We start from the raw sequence: 8,070 nt of genomic DNA, 5'->3' as shown, positions 1-8,070 counted from the left end.
TCGCAGCCCTACTCTGTGTCTTTGGACACAGCCGGCCGTGCGTCCCACTGCCGTAATGGACAACGGGCCACGGCAAATAGCATTTCCACCAGGAAAAGCATCACCAGAGAGCGTGACATTAAAGAAGTGTTTAAATCTGCTGCTCGGCATATAGCTGGGGAAGCCTGGCCGCCTGCCCCAGACCTCCCCAGGGGCTCAGCCGGGCGAGGAGCCTTTGCCTCTCCCCTCGCAGCGCGGAGGAGAGCACGGGAGCTATTTATTCTGCAGCGCTCGGCGCTCGTGGTTAATGCGAAAGTCAAACTGGAGCTCAGAGCTAGGAAGAGTCTTTAATGTAAGACAACAGCTAAGCAAACAGACAGCAGCGGAGAAAGCTTAGGCAGGAGGGAGAAGGATCAGCATGTCTATCTGCTAACGTGCTTGGGCAACCACTGGTTTTGTACCAAACTTCTTGGGAAGGAGAAGGTGGATATTTCAACCCAGGCTTCAAAACGTCCAGATACCCCCAGCTGCCCCTCTGCCCTCCAGACTTGCTCCCGTGTTTCTTCATTCCCACATTATTTATTGCCTCCGGCTGTGGCCAGGAGCCGTCTGTAGAGGTGTATATATATATATTTCCCTTCTGCTGCTGCTCGTCTTAGCTATCCTTTTTTATTTCAAAATAGTTACGTTTGTGAATAGAGACCCCTTGGAAAGGTGACTGGGGAGAAGAGCTGCCTTTCTGCCAGGAAAAAAAAATCATTACTGGAGGCCTGAGCTGTGGTAACTGTGGTTTTAGCCAAAAGAAGTGAAAATTAGCCTATTTTACTCATGTACGTGTTGCAAACCTACCTCTTTTACTTGAACCAAGACCTGAGAAGAAAGAGATGGGCACAGTTTTTGCGGCCCATGAAATCTCTGCTTACAGAGAAATATGAAAGCTATTTTGCAAGACCTGTCCAGGAAATCAGAACTGAAGGGATCCCTGGCTGGAGTCATAATATTATTGTTAAGAAACCAGGAAAAAATAATAAAATAAATCAACATTTCCTAAGCATTTTCCAGCCGAGTTCCTCCACGAAAAAAATTTGTCTAATGATCCTGGCTCAGCAGAGGAGGTTCTCTTTTATCGGCTGTTTTGTCAACTGCAATATCGCATTCATCACTGATGACACCAAGACAGAACAAACATAGCAAGGGGGGGGGCTAAAACCAGTGGAAGATTACCAGGCTAATTTTGTTTGCTCTGCCTGATTGGAAGACAAAGGAGGAAATTTCCAAGAGGCGACTCAGTACACATGAAAAAAATCAGTGATCCTTCATGTACATGTAGCTAATGCTACATCTCAATTTATTCTGAAAGGCAGGACAAAGGATTTCATCATTTGCAGCTGTGGGAGAAACCGCATTGGTAATCAAATAATGGTAATAATACCTTGCATGTATGTAAGCTCTTTCAAATGAAAATCTCTCGAGTGCTTTCTAAAGAGCGGCACCGTAATAAATAATATTATCTTCCTCTTAGAGCTATAGACAGCTAAACAGGCTAAGGCTAAATAGCCTGAGCCCTTGCTGTTGTTAAATCCCTGCGTAGGTTTGTCTCTAATATTTTCCCTTTTGGAGGTCTCTGATAAGAAGACCCTGTCGGCAGTACCCTCCACTTAAGAAAGTTTTCCAGCTTTCTTAACAGCCCAAGGCGGAGAGAGATGAGAAACGAGTGGCTTTGGGGAGGCTGCGGAGGCCGTGTCCTTGCTCTTCCGCGCCAGACGCTAAGACAACCCTGCCCGAAGCTGATGCTGGGGGCTGCGCTGGAGAAAAAGGGTTGCGATTCGGAGGGTGGTGCTTGGAGGTGCCCTCAGACAGCTCAGTCTGAGAAGCGCCAGCATCCTGGGTACCTGAGGGCAAGGAAGAAGCCACCAAGTCACCAGAGGTTGGGGGGAGGTTGGAGGGTGGGCACGGAGGAGAAAAACAGACTAGCTCGAAACAGGCAGGCTAAAGTCACATACCTGAACTATTAAAATCACTAATTATCATCAATTTAAGGAGGATCATGTGAGCAAAAAGAAGATGGCAATCCATCTTCATCCAAATGCAGCATCACCAGTTTCCGAGTCAATGACAACTCAAAACAGATGATCTTGAATGCTCCGGGGCCATGTTCTAGCAGATGGGAGAGCTACACGCCACCAAATCCCATTAGAGAAGAGGATCGTGAGGTCTTTAAATACCTATCTGTAATAGAAATTAACTGTCGCTGAGACACATGCAATCGAGAATTGATTGGACATTTGCAATGTGCAAAGACCCTCAACCCGGAGGTCTTCATCAGTTTTACCAAATCAACTGATAAAACGTTTAAGCAGGATGCCGTTTGCAGAGAGCGCTGCTTACAAAGGTCATACCCTGCGTTCAAGACTCTCACGCTAATTAAAAAAACCCTTTAGCTTTAACTTTTGGCTGATTTAGTACCTCTTCAGCTCCTGACAACAGGCTGTCGGAAGGCTATTTGCGGGTTGTTGCTGAGACCAAGAGCAGTACCAAGCTGGCAAGAGCCCGGGGTTACCAACCGTCTTTCAACTGACAAGAGAGTTTGCAAGGAGGAAACGTGCTTAGGCAGAATATCCGGCAAAAGTCTTCGTAACGGAGGATGGTTCAACAAAATTATCCCTTTATACCCACCGGTTTCTGGCAGCAGAAGCTAACAGTATCTTCTTGAGGAAAGCTCTGCAGAGTCAGCCTTCAAACATGTTTTCATCACCCGTTTATCTAATTTACTTTCATTAAGTAAACAAATGTTCTTTGAATCAGAGACTGTGGCTTCTGGATTTCTGGAGTGGTTCTGAATTTATTCTCAGAAGACGCTCGGGTTTTAGCTCACCCTCGCAAAACAGTATTTTCCCATTTCCTGCACGTAATTTGGGGAGATGAGCAAAACATCTCAACGGGGAAGCTGGGGGTCGGAGTTTCTTCTCCTGGTGCTCAACAATTGCAAATTCTACTCTCGTCTGGCAACATGGAAGAGGAAACCTCGTACTCTTTGTAGACCAGTTCTCCAGGATTGAGATATAGATTTTTTTTTTTTAATGAAACACATAAATTGTTTCAGATTATGGGAATGAACGGGTGGTGGCTCTCCTCTTTCAAAGCCACCCACCTCATTGCATTAGTGCCTCTGAGTCGGAAAAAAAAGGACAAGAAGAGCTCTTTAGGGCAATTTAAGGGGTCTTAATTAAGAGTGAAGTAATAGAGCTTGTGATGGGAGGAAATGAAGAGAGAAAGAATCGACATTGGATAACAGCCCGTGATTTCCTCCAGTGCCTTGGTTCAAAGGAGGACTAACAGCCCAAGGCAAGTAGTAAAACCACCATCCTTTTAACTCAGTTAACGCTAAGTGGGAGAAAATAGTAGGTAGCGTGGACAAACCCTGCGCGAGGGAAGGGCCAGGATCCTGCCCCTCTTCCTTCCATTTTCTAGACTCGGAGATACAAACCTGTATCTGCTGTCTGTTCATAGCTGTAAATTTTTTATAAAACACAGAATCTGTGAATTCTGCCCATTCAGTAAATGTCTCTCAGACAACCTTGAATTTAGAAGAGGCTTGATTTGACTTTGAAACTACAGGGATTTTTATCAGTCAGTGAAATTAATAGGAAAAGAAAAGGAACCTGCCGAAGAGGGATCTCTTCTTTTCATTATTTTATTTGTCTGATCTTGAACAAACAGTGGAATGTTATTTTCCTGTGAGAAACTTGCAGGGAATTGGCCTGCGTTTCTCAGCAGCCTTTGGGAAGAAATGGGTTTGCATCTCTGGCCACGTCCTCGTCCCCTGCAGATGAAGGTGAACAGTGCGTAGAATGGCAAACTTCATATGATTTCCAAAAAAACACAAAAAAGGTGGCCTTTTGTTACTCTCAAGACTTGCCGGCGTGGCCATGGCTATCACACAAGCCCACTTCTGGGTGAAAGAACACGATCGAGCACGTTTCATGCTCCCATTCTTTTCCTTTCTCGCAGTGGTTGAATCCATCATGCTCATGGGGACAAGACCGTGCAAGGACCCTTTGGGGGACACCATGGACGCGGGGATGAGCTTCGAATCGCAGCAGCCACCCATGATCCCGTGGGCCATGACAGCTTCATTAACCCCCCAGATCATAAATGAGACCTTGAGCAGACCAAGTTTGGTCCGTGGACCTGCACACGGCTAAAAAAGCATCATTCCCAGCTCCCCGCTCCCACAAACCCCACTCCATACAAAATCCCCCTTCCTCCCGGGATTTTGCAAGTCTTTCCCCACCGCAACCAGAACCTGCATCTTCTGTCATTGCTGCTCTTGTCCCTTCTTGTGTTTCTTTTGTTTTGTGTTCAAGAAAAAAATAATTGAAACCGTTGAGGCCAGCAGCAGCCCCGGCCTGCCCCGGCTGCATCTCTTTCTTTCCAGCTGGGTAATTGTTAAAGAGTAATAGTTAAATAAGGGCTGACGCTGGAGTGGATTCCTTATTTAAGACTTTACGTCGCAAATGCTCAGACTCTTTGGTTTGTCTTCTCTGCATCTTTGGCCAAAGGTCAAAAAGATTTTGGTTTGGCTCTTGTTTGCCGTGAGGCTAAGCCGGAGGAGAGCCTGGCTCGTAAAGCCCCGAGCGGTGTTCAATACTGCGCACCAATGATGTTCTCCAGACCGCTTCATCCCACGGGGGGAAACAATCCATATAAAGTCCGGAAAAGCTCCCTCCTGCCTCGAAACAACAGCAAAGGCAGGGAAGCATCCATCTGGCGATGGATGCTCCAACCTCATTCACCCCAAGGTGACTTTGACTTGGAGGGTCTGTTACGGCTTTGGGGTGCAGGTCCCACAGCCCCAGCAGGACCCGAAACTTGTGCCCAGCTTCTTCATTTGCTCATCCTGAAAGCAGAAAAATAAAAAGCTCCTATCAGCAGGCATGCCCGGGCTTTGCTAGCGAGATCTCGGCATTGGGAGAAGGGGGCGGCAGGCAGTGCGCCGCAAGCCCAGGCTGGGCACAGGGGAGAAGATCCTCCCCCACCATTCCGACGGCACTTCGTGAGGCGGAAAGGTGGCCGAAAGGTTTAGCTCGACTCGCAGGATAAGTGAAACGGGGATGTGGGGATTTCTGTGCGGCGTTCAGCATGAGGAAAGCCTCCCCTCCCAGCAGCTCTGCAGCCCGGAGCAGCCCAGCCAGGCGGAGTGAGTGTTGGTGGGGAAAGGAGAGCCCTGTGCCGCCCTTCCCTCCCTCCTGCGGACATCCACCTGGCACGGAAAATTGCTCCTACTGAGGACAAGCCTCTCTTTATTATTTTTTTCAAGCTGAGCCTCAGCTGAAGAAAACCTCCTGGAGATGTGGGTGATATGCGGGCGCTTTGATTTCCCCTCTGGGGCAGGTCGAGGCGGGGATGGGCTTGTCTGGGAGGGAGGGGAGGACCCAGAAGACCTGTAGGCACCAGGAGGGGATCAGGAGCGCTCCAGCCCTGCGGTTTGAAAGGAAAGAGGCAGGAAAAAGCTGGATTGGGGAAGGGGAAGGGAAAAGACACCCTGGTCCTCTACCCATGGGGACTTCCCAGGGCGCCCAAGCCCCCGCGGAGCCCCCAGAGCACCCGCTCGCACCGGGAGCCCCCCTCTGATCACCCCACCGGTGTCCCACACCATCTTGATATTGAACCATTCGGATATTTCAAATCCAAACCCCGTGCAAGCTGCATAATGCACTAGTATGAATACCTATTACGAGGCTGGATCGATATCCCCTGGCCACTTTAGCTCCTGTTTGCAGCAGCACCGTCTTTTTTTTTTTTATACTTATTTGCTTTTCCACATTTTTAAGGATTTGTGTGGTTTTTCCTCGCAGGCTTTGAGCCTGATTTTTCCTTGTGTAGCAGAAAGCCTTCAAGCCACGCGGCAAAATAAAATAAGCCACACAGCTGAAGAATATAGATGCAAGGAGCTCCACGTTTCTGTTTAAAACAGGAGTCAGAAAATAGAAGATGAAAAGGCACGTTTGCATTCCTGTTTGTGCTGTTTGACATCGGCCACGGAGTACAACTGGAACAAGCAATGTTTTAAATAATCTAGAAAAAATTCTCATGTGTTTGGGCTGTGTTTTTGCTATTGAATCATAGGCAGCAGTTGCACTTGGCAGAGAAACTGCGCTTGCCACGTCCCTAAAAGCTCAGCTTTGCAAAGCAGTGGAAACTGCCCGGAGAACACGAGCTCGGCGGATAATCCGTCTGTCCGTCCTCTTCCCAGCGCTGGCTCTGTGCTGCCTCTCTCCCAAGGAAACGCTACCCACAGGTCTGAAATCAGAGCTGCCGGCACGCAGGCAGCCTCCTCTCGGCCACGTGGCTTGAGAGAGCCGAAATCCCAGAGAATAAACCTCTTCGGTTTGAAATACGTTTGTTTCAAAAAGCAGTCATGAGCACTGTGCTGATTCCTACCCGATTCGCCCTCGTTAGAGGCTGCCTCTGTGTTTAACAGCACAGTTGCAGTGGGAAACACGAGCCCCGCATGATTGAAAGGGACTGGGCGACTTAATCACTTTTGCTGATCGTTTTTCCAAGCTAATTAAAGTTAGGAATTATCCTGTCAAGCAAGAGCAGTCCGGTGCCAGCCATCGGCAGCTTGCGTTGGCCGTGTCCAGCCCTCGCTTGAGAAATTCCCGCCGGGTTTCGGCAGGCAGGGTGCCTTTTTGCCAGCACTTAGTCCCAGATTAGGGGGGGCTTACCACCCAGGTCCATTTTCCCGCTGAAGCTGCAAGAGGCAGAAATGCTTTTAGTACCTCCGGGCAATTTTGTGCCTGCCCAGTGCCTCTATCAAAATGCTAAATGGAGAAAAAGCTCTTTTTTGCCCAGGCTCGTGGGAGCAGGGACGACGGTTCCCGTCCTTAGACACTCAGAGCTCCTCTTGATGCCGCAGAGCACCAGAGACTTTAAAGCGATGCTGGCTGCGGAGAAATCGTCTGGCATTTGCCCTATTGAATAGGAAACCCTCGTAATACAACCCTGAAAAAATCCAGCTTACATATAAAAAATGGCTTTTAAACTTAATTACCATTTTCTTTGCTAGGTTCTTGTGTTGCCCACTGACATTCTGGTATCGGTCTGGGTTTTATGTCACTAACAGGCAAGTTTATCGCATGAGCATGTGCCCCGAGATTTGGGGTTGTGCCTTTTTCCTGTAACGCTGGCACTTCTCCTCGCTTCGCCTTGCGGCTGGTGTAATTTGCTCTGGCTCGCTGCCGCCGCTGGCAACGTCCCGACCTCGTGCCTGGGCGTTGCTTTCCTGGTGGGGAAGGTGGACGTTGGTATCGTCCGTCCCGTTTTTGCCAGCCAAGGCTGCGAGGTTCGAACAGCGGCCGCCGGCAGCTTGTGGAAGCAGAGCCCTTGGCAGGCATTGCAGTGGCAGGGGCAGGAAGGCAGCGAGCCTGGGCAGGGGACGATGTTAAAACCCAGAGGGGAATGAGGATACCCCAGTTTTCCCTTCCATCTGCAGGCGGCTTGGGCAGCCCACTCGTTGAGGAGCGCTAGCTCAAGTGTAGTGGAGCAATACCCGAGGCCAAAATAAGGCTAAAAAAGATGCCATCGTGGTTCGGCCAGCCGTGCCCACTTGGTAAACGCCCTTCAGCTCCATCCTGAGCTTCACCTAAAGAAGAAACGATTTGGTTTTGGGGTTTACTGGTTCAGGCGAGGGTGCAACGACCTTGCGAAAGCGAGAAGCAGGTTCGCTAGCAAATATTACGAGGACTGAGAGGCCCGTGGCTGGAGGGGAAGCTGTGGGGCTGTGAAGCCGCCCTTGCCTGAGCACGCACATCGCTGCTGGCAGAAGAGGCCACCAACGCTTCGTGATAGCCCACGACGATATCCTGGTCGTGTGCTCCCAGATCAAAGCCCTCAGCCGGGGCAGGGCTGGCCGGGCGGCGAGCAGGCAGCGGCTCAGAGGCTGCCCTCGCCCTAGAGACCAATTATTTGCTATTGCAGATTTCAGATAGGCAGACAGAGGGTATTGGTAGTGCTGTAGCGAGAAATCAAAGCGAACAAAAGCACATCTTGAGTCATGACCTCATTAAAAAAACAAATGCGCGTCCA

The sequence above is a fragment of the Gymnogyps californianus genome, chromosome 5 (assembly GCF_018139145.2).
Source record: "Gymnogyps californianus isolate 813 chromosome 5, ASM1813914v2, whole genome shotgun sequence".
NCBI lineage: Eukaryota > Metazoa > Chordata > Aves > Accipitriformes > Cathartidae > Gymnogyps > Gymnogyps californianus.
This window is presented reverse-complemented; position numbering follows the sequence as displayed.